The following is a 14,005-nucleotide window of genomic DNA, read 5'->3' as shown; positions in this document are numbered from 1 at the left end:
ATCCCATGACCTTTATCTGGTTTACTTATGATTATAGTTGGGTCTTTACCTAGATTTCTCAAGATTTCAATATCCTTCTTAGAAAGAAGGGGGGAAAAAACTTTGTGTGGTTTGAAATTATAGAAAGTTCTGTATGAAATGTCTTGTATGGCTCGTTTAAAGCCACATCCATGGTTGCCATGTGGAACCTCCTAGTCAAGGTACGAATACAAATTTTCAAATGCTAAAAATTGTCTATAAAAATTTATGCGAAATAGGCAGTTTAAAGTTCAATACATATGCTAGTAGTCCTTCTTCCTTAGGTGATAGTTTTCGACTGGAGTGATTGAAAATAACTTTATTAGGGTCAAGTGAATCTAGAGAGTTTGTTATACCAAAATATTATAGTTTCTTTTCGTGGGTTTTTATAGTCTTAGTATTAACATTACAAACATTTTTAGAGATATGATATTTAAAATAATAATAATCTAAAAAACTTACAGTAGTGTTTAACTCAGTATCTAGTCTTGGCATATTGTCAGACGAAACAGCTTCAGCAATAATGGCAACAGGAACACAACCTGGTATTATGTATGGTGCCCCAAAGATTCACAAAAGAGGTATTCCTCTGAGACCAATTTCCAGCGCTATTAATACCTGCTCCTATGACCTCTCCAAACATCTAGTAACTAAGCTCGCCCCTCTCACAACAAATGAATATCCCCTGAAGAATACATATGAATTTGTAGATTTGATAAATTCTGTCGGAGATGCAAGTAACTATGTTATGTGCAGCTTCGACATCGAAATTTTGTTCACTAACATTCCTTTAAGAGGAACATTGGAGATAATTCTTGAACAGCTTTTCCCTAACCCTGAAGACATTTTCGAAGGTTTCTGTAAAAAACAATTTAACCCTGGATAGGTACGCTCCTCGGACACCTCTTTAAGGGTATACTCGGACGCGCGCAACCCCGACGCCAAAAAAAATTCTTGAAAAATCAGTTTTTGCAGTAACCTCCTTTTTTCTTTTGCCAAAAAAAAACTTCAATGAATGCTTAAAACAACTGTAAAGATAAATACTACTCATGTGCAGAAAAACTATTTATTATAAAAATTTTGAAAAATTAAGTAGAAAAAAAAGACCTTACATAAAAATTCATAAAAAAAAGGTTTAGACATATATACACAAATCCTTTTAGGAATTGATTATTGAATGTTTATGACACATCTTGATGTATTTTGGATAAAGTCAGACCCATGGAGGTGAAGATCTGAAATGAGAAAAAAAGGGTAACTTTTTTTGGCCAAAAAAATTTGTCCAAATTTCATGAATTTTTTTGGGTACCCAAATGAAATAGGAAGTGGCTAATTTTTTTTAGGGAATAAACATATGTTATCCTAAAATAGAAATATGTAAAAAAAATCTTCATTATTTTGTAAATTACATTTATATCTGGGGCCATATCTAAAGGTAATTTTTTGAGTACTTAGAAATTTCGTAAAATAATACATATATTTAATATATAATATGATATTTATGCAGGTAAAAATATACCAAAATATCACAAATTCTATAGGGAACAAGAATATATATAGATAGGGCAACTTACGCTTCGGATATGTCCACAAAATGGCCGCCAACCACACTGACTCAGATTCCCTAATCTGCCACTTGAAATGTAGGAAGGGTATGTCAATTTCAAGGTGTTATTTACTGATCTAATTATTCTTGGATATGCATAAAAATTGTATGGTGGGTTGCTGGATAATTGTCGATTATTTTACGACTATAAAATTAAAATTCTGACCCAAAAAAATTTTTTTGAAGGGAAATAAAATCGAAAAAAAAATGTAAAACAATATAATATTTTAGCTAAAAAAATTTGATGATATTCAATCAAAAAAGAAGTAAATAAAATTTTCCGACAAATAAACATCTAAATGAATCATTACTCTGTGATAGTTCCTTAGTACGTAGTAATTTTGAAAGAAATGGGAAAAAACGAAAAAGTGGCAATCGCAGGAAAATCGAACACATACCTATATATACGCCATATCTGGCTAAAAATAAAGATAGGCATGGGTAGCCAGATCCTCTAGAAACACTTTCCAACACTATAAAAATACAAGTTTTGCGACACTACTTGCCAATTCCTTACGGTAACATGACTAAGCAAAAAAATGCAAAACAAATAAAAAGGGGCACTCGCGGAAAAATGGCCAACATTCTAATATACGGCATTTCAGAAAAAAAAAAAATTTCAGCCAAGTACTACGCAAACCATCAAGGCACATTTTCCGACAAATAAACATCTAAATGAATCATTACTCTGTGATAGTTCCTTAGTACGTAGTAATTTTGAAAGAAATGGGAAAAAACGAAAAAATGGCAATCACAGGAAAATCGAACACATACCTATATATACGCCATATCTGGCTAAAAAAAAGATAGGCATGGGTAGCCAGATCATCTAGAAACACTTTCCAACACTATAAAAATATAAGTTTTGCGACACTACTTGCCAATTCCTTACGGTAACATGACTAAACAAAAAAATGCAAAACAAATAAAAAGGGGAACTCGCGGAAAAATGGCTAACATTCTAATATACGGCATTTCAGAAAAAAAAAATTCAGTCACGTGCTAGGCAAACCATCAAGGCACATTTTCCGACAAATAAACATCTAAATGAATCATTACTCTGTGATAGTTCCTTAGTACGTAGTAATTTTGAAAGAAATGGGAAAAAACGAAAAAATGGCAATCACAGGAAAATCGAACACATACCTATATATACACCATATCTGGCTAAAAAAAAAGATAGGCATGGGTAGCCAGATCATCTAGAAACACTTTCCAACACTATAAAATTATAAGTTTTGCGACACTACTTGCCAATTCCTTACGGTAACATGACTAAGCATAAAAATGCAAAACAAATAAAAAGGGGCACTCGCGGAAAAATGCCCAACATTCTAATATACGGCATCTCAGATAAAAAAAAAGACATGCACGTGTTAGCCCAACCATCAAGGCACACTTTCTATCACATAAACATGAAAAAAAAAATCAATAATATACGGCAATTCCTTACTACGTAGTAAATTTTTACAAATAGTGAAAAAAAAACAGAAATTGGCAACGGCAGTTAAATACCCAATATACCAATAACTACGTCGTATCTGACAAAAACAAAGTTACGCATGGGTAGCCAGATCATCTAGACACACTTTCCAACACTAAAAAAGCAAAAGTTTTACGACCCTATTTGGCAATATCTTACGGAAAAATGACTTGGCAAAAAAATGAAAAAAAATGAAAAAGGGGCACTCGCGGTAAAATGGTCCTCGTGGTGATGAACGACATTTTAACTAAAAAAAAAATCATGCACATGGTAGCCAAACAATCCTCCAAGACTTTCCACAACTGATAACCTATACAAGTTGCACCATTCTACGACAATTCATAATACGTAATAACTTTGATAATTATGGAAATTACCTTAGAAGGGTAAACTCGGTCGCGCTCGACCCCGACGCGTCTCAGAAATCGGGGAAGGAGTACAGCTACTGCAATGCACATCTGGACACTACTAGAGCGTGTAGGCGAGACACCTACTCCAGGTCGATCACCCACAAATTCAGTCACGGGGGTGAGTCACGTGAGAAAAACCTCTTTTTTTTTTGACGATCGGGGTCGCGGACGACCCACCGTACCGTTCCAGGGAATACTATTAGAACTAGCTACCACCACATCCACATTCATGTTCAATAACAAGTTATATGAGCAGGTAGATGGAGTAGCAATGGGATCGCCGTGTGGACCAACCTTGGCAAATATATTTTTATGTTATTGTGCAGGGAAATGGTTGAATGATTGTCCTGTGGAATTTAAGCCTTTTTTGTACCGTCGATATGTAGACGATACATTTCTACTTTTCAAAAATTTAGATCACATAAGCCAGTTTTTAGATTATTTAAATACAAAGCATCGTAACATAAGATTTACGAAAGAAAATGAACAGGATGATACTTTGCCTTTTCTCGATGTCTTGGTCTTTCGGAAACATAATACCTTTGAGACCTCAGTATTTCGAAAAAACACTTTTACAGGACTAAGCACTCATTTTTTAAGCTCAGAACCAAAAATCTACAAAATTAATTCGATAAAAACACTGTTATATAGATGTTATCATGTATGTTCAACTTATCTGGGGTTTCATGAGGAAGAAATTTTTCTAAAATCATTTTTTATTACCAATGGGTTCCCTCCAAACCTCTATTATAATCAAGTCAAGAAGTTTTTAGATAAAATTTAAGTCAAAATTTAACAATTCAAACAGTCAGTAAGAAAAAGTTATTTGTCTCCTTTCCGTACTATGGTTATGTTTCGGAGAGACTAAGAACAGAGGTTATGAGTGTTATGGGGAAATGTTATCCCCACATAGATTTGAAATTAATATTTACTAACAAGTTCTCAGTTGGCTCACTGTTTAAGTATAAGGAGAGTCTACCTACTCCCTTGTGTTCCGGTGTTATATACACTTTTCAATGTGCACTCTGTAATGAGTGCTACACTGGAAGCACGTCTAGACAGCTTCAGTGTAGGATTTCGGAGCACATGCGGAGATCGGTACGAACCAATATACCGTTAAGTAAGAAACCCATTTCAGCTATTTATGACCACGCATTTAAATCTGGTCATGCCATTTCTAAGGAAAATTTCAAAATTACGGACAGACATAGTAACGTCAGCCAGCTGAGAATCTTGGAGTCTTTATACATTTTTAAGACAATACCCAGCTTGAATGAGGGCTTACCTGTTCAGTTACCGGTGACCCATTGATTCTTTTGGTCTGTGGGTTGCTGGTCTGGATGGGTGGTCATCATCTCCTGCGGGTGACTAGGTATATTAGTTATTGAGTCTTTTATATAGTTATATAGTTGTGTGTAATAAGTCATTTTTAAGGTTTTATGTTCCTTGATTGGTTGATTTTAGAGCTAGTTGATCAGTTCATGAAATTGTATCTTCCTAACTATGTACTTAGGATGATTTTATTAATTTTAGATATGATAATTGCAGATAGGCTGAAGATGACATAAATTATGTCGAAAGCTCCCGAATAAAGACGATGATAGCAGCATTGACTATTTTATTCCTATATTCATATATATATATATATATATATATGTATATATATAAATATATATATATATATATATATATATATATATATATATATATATATATATATATGATTTAGCTGGTCTAGAATTTTGTAAATAGATCATTCTCGTTGTTTGGGGAGAAGGCTATAGCGGCGAGGTTGTCAACGTAGTAATTTTATAGGGGAACAAACCTTGCTTACAAGGTAACCCTCTCTCAGCTAACTCCACCCACCTCCCTCCTTGAAACAATAGAAAAAGTTAATCTATTTCGAGAAGTTTCATACACTTTCTAACCACTTGGAAATATAAAAATTGTGTAAGCCCTCGGGTTCATACCTCGTATGGTTCATACAGCATACCTAAACGAGATTACACAGGACTTAGTAACAAAATACCTGAAAGAAAAAGCTAATTCTTAAAAAATAACATAAATTTACATATTCTGCATTGAAGAAAAAAAAACAGTTAAAGGAAGGACGAAGGTTTTTTGTAATTTACATACATCACTTAAACCTACATGAGTGGAACTCACCTTACGAGCTGGCTACACATCTCTTAAATATTCTAATGAGATACATGAATAGAATATTTACTCTATACTAGACCAGCTTCGTAATAGAGCTCCCCCTTAAAAGATTATTTGTTCCGGCACTGAATCCACCAACTCGGCCTGAGATAAATAATCTGTAGCCATGCTATCTTTACCTGATATATGCTTTACATTAATACAATAAGGTTGCAAACATAATGAACACCTAGTTAACCTTTGATTATTATTCTTCATCTCATTAACATAAGTTAAAGGATTGAGATCCGAGCAAACTGTAATTTCTACATTCTCATATTTCTGGTATTTCTATAGAGTAGGTCAGGTCAATGATCTTCTCCAAAATCTGGAATGGTTCCTGGAATTCATTTGCGAGAAGACTCTCCTTATCAATAAGTAAACCACCACCTGTCATCCTTCCACAAAAGGTCTGTTCTTATTTTTCATGAAAATCCTTTCCTTCGTCTTTCCTTGACTTGTTTTCATGCTTTCTAGGGAAAATGTCCTTATTTTGCCAATCCTTTTCTTCAAATTCTTGACATATTCTCCATCCTTTTGTTCTCGATCCTTCCATTTTTCTGCCAACAATTCAATCGGTCCTGTACTTCTCGTCCAAATACCTTTTCACATCCCATGCTTTCTTGATAAGCATTGCGTAACTCAAATAACATCAACGTAAGTCTCGTGTCCCATTAATTTCCTGTTTCATTGCAGTACTTGGTTAACATACTCTTCAGGGTTTGATGAAATCTCTCTAATGCACCTTAGGTCTCCGGGTGATAAGCAGTAGATAGTTAATGTTTCGCATTTAAAAGTTTCATTACGTCCCAAAACAATTTTGACACGAAATTTGTTCCTTGTTCACTCTGAACAATTTCTGGAATACCAAAATTAGTAAAAGAAGTCTATTTAACTTCTCAGCGATTACTTTGGCACTGATGTTCCTCACGGGTATGGCTTCTGGATATCTAGTCAATGGACACATCAATGTTAACATATATTCTTAACCTTTCTTCGTTCTTCGTAACGGTCGCACAATATCGATCATCACCTTGCTGAGGGGATCTCCTTACACTTCAATGAGGTGGAAAGGGAGCTTTCTTGATGTATTCGTTAGGCTTTCCGGCCATCTTACAAATGTGACATGCTTGGCAAACTGGCCCACATCCTTATGCATGCCAGGCCAGAAAAAGTGTTCCATAATCTTCTCCGTCGTCTTCCTTATTCCAATGTGTCCCCTCACATACGCTATGGTGATTACCTGTCTTCTCAACAATGCAGGAATCAATATCTGATGGTATAACCCCCATTCGGCACTCCGAGCGATATCGGGAGTTCTATGCTTCCTCATAAGCAACCCCTCCTTAAGATAAAAACAGGTGAGAGACTGCTGCACCTCCATCTCTTCCACCACACGGTACAATAATTTTGTTAACGTTGCATCCTTCAGTTGCAATCCTATCAGCCTTCTAAGACTCGCTTTTCCTACTTATAACACTGAGTTTTCTATTTCTTCAAAATACATTGCTTCCTTGTCTGCGTGTTCATTCGTCTGTCATTCCTGTTCTCTCGGGCTCTCTTGGAAGCTCTTTTTATACTTACCATCAAGGAAACCCTCCTCTTTTGAGAATATATCCTCAAGGTTCATCGCTCCCTTGGTTTTTCTGTCTTCTTCTGCAGCCACTTTATTTGTCAAACTCCTAGTCATCACATAACTAGGAAACAGATACAGGTAGTCCTTCTTTATTTCAATGGTTTCTCCGTTACAATGGGACAAGGCACAAACGGTCTTCCACTAACCTCATTACCAAGCAGGACTTCTGCTCCTTCGATAGCTAATGAATTCTTTTCCGCAAAATCAAAATGACCTGTCACCAACTTGCATGCTAGTTTCAAACAGCATATAGGGGTAACCTCCTCACCTCCTATTCCCTTCAAAATGACTGAATCTCCTGTGAGAGACTATTCCACCAACGGGTGTATATCTTGTGTCACTACACTACGGTTACAACCTGAGTCGCGCAGTATTTTGACCGGGTAGTGGCTAATATACCTTCCTCAATATACGGCTTAAAGGCATCCATGCTGTTTGGGGTTGTCCTGTTCGTAGTGTAAACGTCAGCTGGCTTATTTTCCTAATCGTCCTTTCCCGTTTGTTTCTGCATCTTCCAATCCTGTGAAGTTGAATTTTCATTAACTACTTGTGTGACTGCTTTCAGTTGGTTCGGCCAACATTCCTTACTGATCAGGCCTCTCTTGCCACACTTATAATGGACAATATCAACCTTCTGCAAGTTTTTCACGATAGCTGAAGGGGAATGATTCGACGATTGTTACCGTGGTACTATTGCATTCTGCTTTGGAACAGTACCAGTGGTACTTCTGCTGTAACTATTCAACTTGTTCACATAGTTATTACTAAACTGGTTTCCATGATTCAGCAAATACTGGACACTTGGTCAGCATGACAGTTGAAACTTCATACCCGAGGAGGGTTTACAACTGATAATATAATTTTCACAAAGCAAAGCGGCATTATCAAGCTTCTTTGCCTCTCTCTCTTAAGTACGTTCGACTATGTTCAAGAATTCCTCGTAAATATTGTTTCACCACTGTCAATTCTTTTAAATCAGCCATCTCTCTCACGTTAGCAGCCTCTATCTATTTCTTAAACCTTTGTTGTACCTGATAAGCATAATCCAGGAGAGTCATTGTCTCGTCCTCCTGCAAACTTCTGAAATTTTCCTTATAGTATTGATGGGTCATCTGATACACTTGTAGAACGCTGCTTTTTACTTTTTGAAACTCCTTCTTCTGGTCCTCAGGCAAAGTAGGATAGCCACTGCGTCCTTTTCCAATCAAAACACTCTGTATCAATACAGACCATTCATCTTCTATTCATTCCATCGTTGATGCAACAGTTTCAAAATGATCGAAGAATTCATTGGGAGCTTCTTCTGTGAAATTGGAATTAACCTCTGCGCATCCGTCACATTAAACATGGATCCTGCATAGCAGAGGTCATCTCTGTCTAGTTTGCCGACTTTGCACGAGCTTTTAACAGTTCCAATTTCCTTGTATATCGTGAGATTTCTTTCGCTTCCTCCTCTTGTTCTTCCTATTCTCTCTCTTTTTCTTCTATTTTCCTCACATGTCTTGCTATTTCTCTGGCTTCTTTCTTTTGTTCTTCTCATTCTCTCTCTCTCTCTCCTTATTCCCATATGGGAATTTCTCTTACCTCTTCTCTCTTTTTTTTCCCGTCTTGCAATTTTTCTTGCCTCTTCTCTCTCAGTTTCTTCTGGTTCTGCCATCATCTTCAACTTAATCAAATTCTCTTCTTCTGCAATTCGTCGAATCTCAGCCTCTACATTCCTTTCTGCTTTCTTTCCTTCGGTTCCTATGTCAGCTGATCCCTGCTTTTCTATGAATTCTGCTTCAATATCTTTTTCCAACAACTTTCCTGAGTTTATCAATACTTCTAAGGCTAGGTAGTAGGGTGGCCAAGGCACCAGCCACACGTTGCAATACTACCGCCAGAAAATTATTGGGTCCTTTGATTGGTCACACAATACTACACTGGATCCCTTTCTCTGGTTAAGGCTGATTTCATCTTTGCGGACGCATACACAGAATAGAATAGTCTGACGTATTCCTTATACATTCTCCTCTTTCCTCTTACACTTGACAACACTGAAATTACCAAACAAATCTTCTTTCCAGAGTTTAACTACTGCACTGAGATTGTTCAGTTGCTACTGGCCTCTTGGCTAGGGTAGCAGAGACTCTTTAGCCATGGTAAATAGTTCTTCTAGGCGGACACTCCAAAATCTACCATTGTTCCCTAGTGTTGGGTAGTGCATAGCCTCTGTAGGATGGTCTTCCACTGTCTTGGGTTACAGATCTCTTGCCAGAGGGTACACTCAGGCACACTTTTCTTTCTTGTTTCTCTCCCTCTTGTTATTTTATAGTTTTTATCTTCTTGTTATTTTCAAGTTTTTATAATTAATAAATGAAAGATTTATTTTAATGTTATTATTGTTCTTGAACGTCTTTTCTAATATTTCCTTATTTCCTTTCCTCACTAAGTTATTTTCACTGTTGGAGCCCTTGGGCTTATAACATCCTGCTTTTCCAACTAGAGTTGTAGCTCAGCAAATAATAATAATAATAATAATAATAATAATAATAATAATAATAATAATAATAGACACTTGATTTGGGCTTTAACCCTGGATAGGTACGCTCCTCGGACACCCCTTTAAGGGTATACTCGGACGCGCGCGACCCCGACGCCAAAAAAAATTCTTGAAAAATCAATTTTTGCAGTAACCTCCTTTTTTCTTTTGCCAAAAAAAACTTTAATGAATGCTTAAAACAACTGTAAAAAGAGAAATACTACTCATCTGCAGAAAAACTATTTATTATAAATATTTTAAAAAATTAAGTAGAAAAAAAGACCTTACATAAAAATTCATAAAAAAAAAAGTTTATACATATATACACAAATCCTTTTAGGAATTGATTCTTGAATGTTTAGGACACATCTTGATGTATTTTGGATGAAGTCAGACCCATGGAGGTGAAGATCTAAAATGAAAAAAAAAAGGGTAACTTTTTTTGGCCAAAAATTTTTTTTCAAATTTCATGAATTTTTTGGGGTACCCAAATGAAATAGGAAGGGGCTAATTTTTTTAGGGAATAAACATATGTTATCCTAAAATAGAAATATGTAAAAAAATCTTCATTATTTTGTAAATTACATTTATATCAGGGGCCATATCTAAAGGTAATTTTTTGAGTACTTAGAAATTTCGTAAAAAATACATATATTTAATATATAATATGATAATTATGCAGGTAAAAATATACCAAAATATCACAAATTCTATAGGGAACAAGAATATATATATATAGGGCAACTTACGCTTCGGATATGTCCACAAAATGGCCGCCAACCACACTGACTCAGACTCCCTAATCTGCCACTTGAAATGTAGGAAGGGTATGTCAATTTCAAGGTGTTATTTACTAATCTAATTATTCTTGGATATACATAAAAATTGTATGGTGGGTTGCTGGATAATTGTCAATTATTTTACGACTATAAAATTAAAATTCTGACCCAAAAAAATTTTTTTGAAGGGAAATAAAATCGAAAAAAAAAATGTTAAACAATATAATATTTTAGCTAAAAAAATTTGATGATATTCAATCAAAAAAGAAGTAAACAAAATTTTCCGACAAATAAACATCTAGAGGAATCATTACTCTGTGATAGTTCCTTAGTACGTAGTAATTTTGAAAGAAAAGGGAAAAAACGAAAAAGTGGCAATCGCAGGAAAATCGAACACATACCTATATATACGCCATATCTGGCTAAAAATAAAGATAGGCATGGGTAGCCAGATCATCTAGAAACACTTTCCAACACTATAAAAATACAAGTTTTGCGACACTACTTGCCAATTCCTTACGGTAACATGACTAAGCAAAAGAATGCGAAACAAATAAAAAGGGGCACTCGCGGAAAAATGGCCAACATTCTAATATACGGCATTTCAGAAAAAAAAAATTTCAGCCACTTACTAGGCAAACCATCAAGGCACATTTTCCGACAAATAAACATCTAAATGAATCATTACTCTGTGATAGTTCCTTAGTACGTAGTAATTTTGAAAGAAATGGGAAAAAACGAAAAAATGGCAATTCCAGGAAAATCGAACACATACCTATATATACGCCATATCTGGCTAAAAAAAGATAGGCATGGGTAGCCAGATCATCTAGAAACACTTTCCAACACTATAAAAATATAAGTTTTGCGACACTACTTGCCAATTCCTTACGGTAACATGACTAAACAAAAAAATGCAAAACAAATAAAAAGGGGAACTCGCGGAAAAATGGCTAACATTCTAATATACGGCATTTCAGAAAAAAAAAATCAGTCACGTGCTAGGCAAACCATCAAGGCACATTTTCCGACAAATAAACATCTAAATGAATCATTACTCTGTGATAGTTCCTTAGTACGTAGTAATTTTGAAAGAAATGGAAAAAAACGAAAAAATGGCAATCACAGGAAAATCGAACACATACATATATATACGCTATATCTGGCTAAAAAAAAATAGGCATGGGTAGCCAGATCATCTAGAAACACTTTCCAACACTATAAATATATAAGTTTTGCGACACTACTTGCTAATTCCTTACGGTAACATGATTAAGCAAAAAAATGCAAAACAAATAAAAAGGGGCACTCGCGGAAAAATGCCCAACATTCTAATATACGGCATCTCAGATAAAAAAAAAAAAAGACATGCACGTGTTAGCCCAACCATCAAGGCACACTTTCTAACACATAAACATGAAAAAAAAAAATCCATAATATACGGCAATTCCTTACTACGTAGTAAATTTTTACAAATATTGAAAAAAAAACAGAAATTGGCAACCGCAGTTAAATACCCAATATACCAATAACTACGTCGTATCTGACAAAAACAAAGTCACGCATGGGTAGCCAGATCATCTAGACATACTTTCCAACACTAAAAAAGCAAAAGTTTTACGACACTATTTGGCAATACCTTACGGAAAAATGACTTGGCAAAAAAATGACAAAAAATTAAAAAGGGGCACTCGCGGTAAAATGCCCAACATTCTAATATACGGCATCTCAGATAAAAAAAAAGACATGCACGTGTTAGCCCAACCATCAAGGCACACTTTCTAACACATAAACATGAAAAAAAATCAATAATATACGGCAATTCCTTACTACATAGTAAATTTTTACAAATATTGGAAAAAAAACAGAAATTGGCAACCGCAGTTAAATACCCAATATACCAATAAATACGTCGTATCTAACAAAAACAAAGTCACGTATGGGTAGCCAGATCATCTAGACACACTTTCCAACACTAAAAAAGCAAAAGTTTTACGACACTATTCGGCAATATCTTACGGAAAAATGACTTGGCAAAAAAATGATAAAAAATGAAAAAGGGGCACTCGCGGTAAAATGGTCCTCGTGGTGATGAACGACATTTTAACTAAAAAAAAAATCATGCACATGGTAGCCAAACAATCCACCAAGACTTTCCACAACTGATAACGTATACAAGTTGCACCATACTACGACAATTTCATAATACGTAATAACTTTGATAATTATGCAAATTACCTTAGAAGGGTAAACTCGGTCGCGCTCGACCCCGACACGTCACAGAAATCGGGGAAGGAGTACAGCTACAGCAATGCACATCTGGACACTACTAGAGCGTGTAGGCGAGACACCTACTGCAGGTCGATCACCCACAAATTCAGGCACGGGGGTGAGTCACGTGAGAAAAACCTGTTTTTTTTTTGACGCTCGGGGTCGCGGACGACCCACCGTACCTATCCAGGGTTAATCATTCCACTCGCCGCATTTTCACCACATGCCATTAAAATAGAGAGCCACTGAGCTTTAGTAACATTAGCTTCTGTCAATTCCCGAACACTTGGTTTTTTTTCAAAAACTCTTGGATATTTAGTTGTGATATCTTATACTTTACAAAAAATTATATCTCCGAAAAAATATATGCTAACAATACTCAAAATCCTATCAACATTGACTCATCAAATCATTCATGAAAACACGGTCCTGTTATCACCAATATTTGAAACAGACTTGCTCGATCCCAGGGGTCTGGGGACCAAAAATATATATTATGGATGGCAAATTACATAAACTTCCGAGCTTGAATCACACCTCTTTATATTACGTAAGTCTGTTACACTTGAAAAATAATACCCAAACTCTGAGAATATTACATAACTCAAAGATGGCAATGTATATGAACACTGAATATCCAAGTCTCTTACACTAATTTCAAAACGAAACTGGGTGATCATTTAATAAGAACTATTCGAAAACCAGCCTCTTACTTCGGTTCTTATTCAAGGATTATGAGCAATCTATATTAGGAAATATTGGAGATAGAAATGATACACACTTTATAAGAAATAGATGTATTCTATAAAAATTTACAAAACTTTGAATGAATTAACACCAAAAATAAATCACTCAAAGTATCAAATCTGAAGAAAACCTGAGACTAAGACAAGAAAATATTACTTTATGAAAATAATACAATTATTTGTTTCACGGAAAATTAGTTTATAAAATATTTAATTTTGATAAACAATGAAAATAGTTACCACTTTAACACTATAATGCTCAAACACAACGAAATTTACATAAATGTAACTTTTACACATGTGTTTTTTTGGCTCACACAAGAACAGATAAGCACT

Source organism: Palaemon carinicauda, chromosome 24 (assembly GCF_036898095.1).
Source record: "Palaemon carinicauda isolate YSFRI2023 chromosome 24, ASM3689809v2, whole genome shotgun sequence".
Taxonomy (NCBI): Eukaryota; Metazoa; Arthropoda; class Malacostraca; order Decapoda; family Palaemonidae; genus Palaemon; species Palaemon carinicauda.
This window is presented reverse-complemented; position numbering follows the sequence as displayed.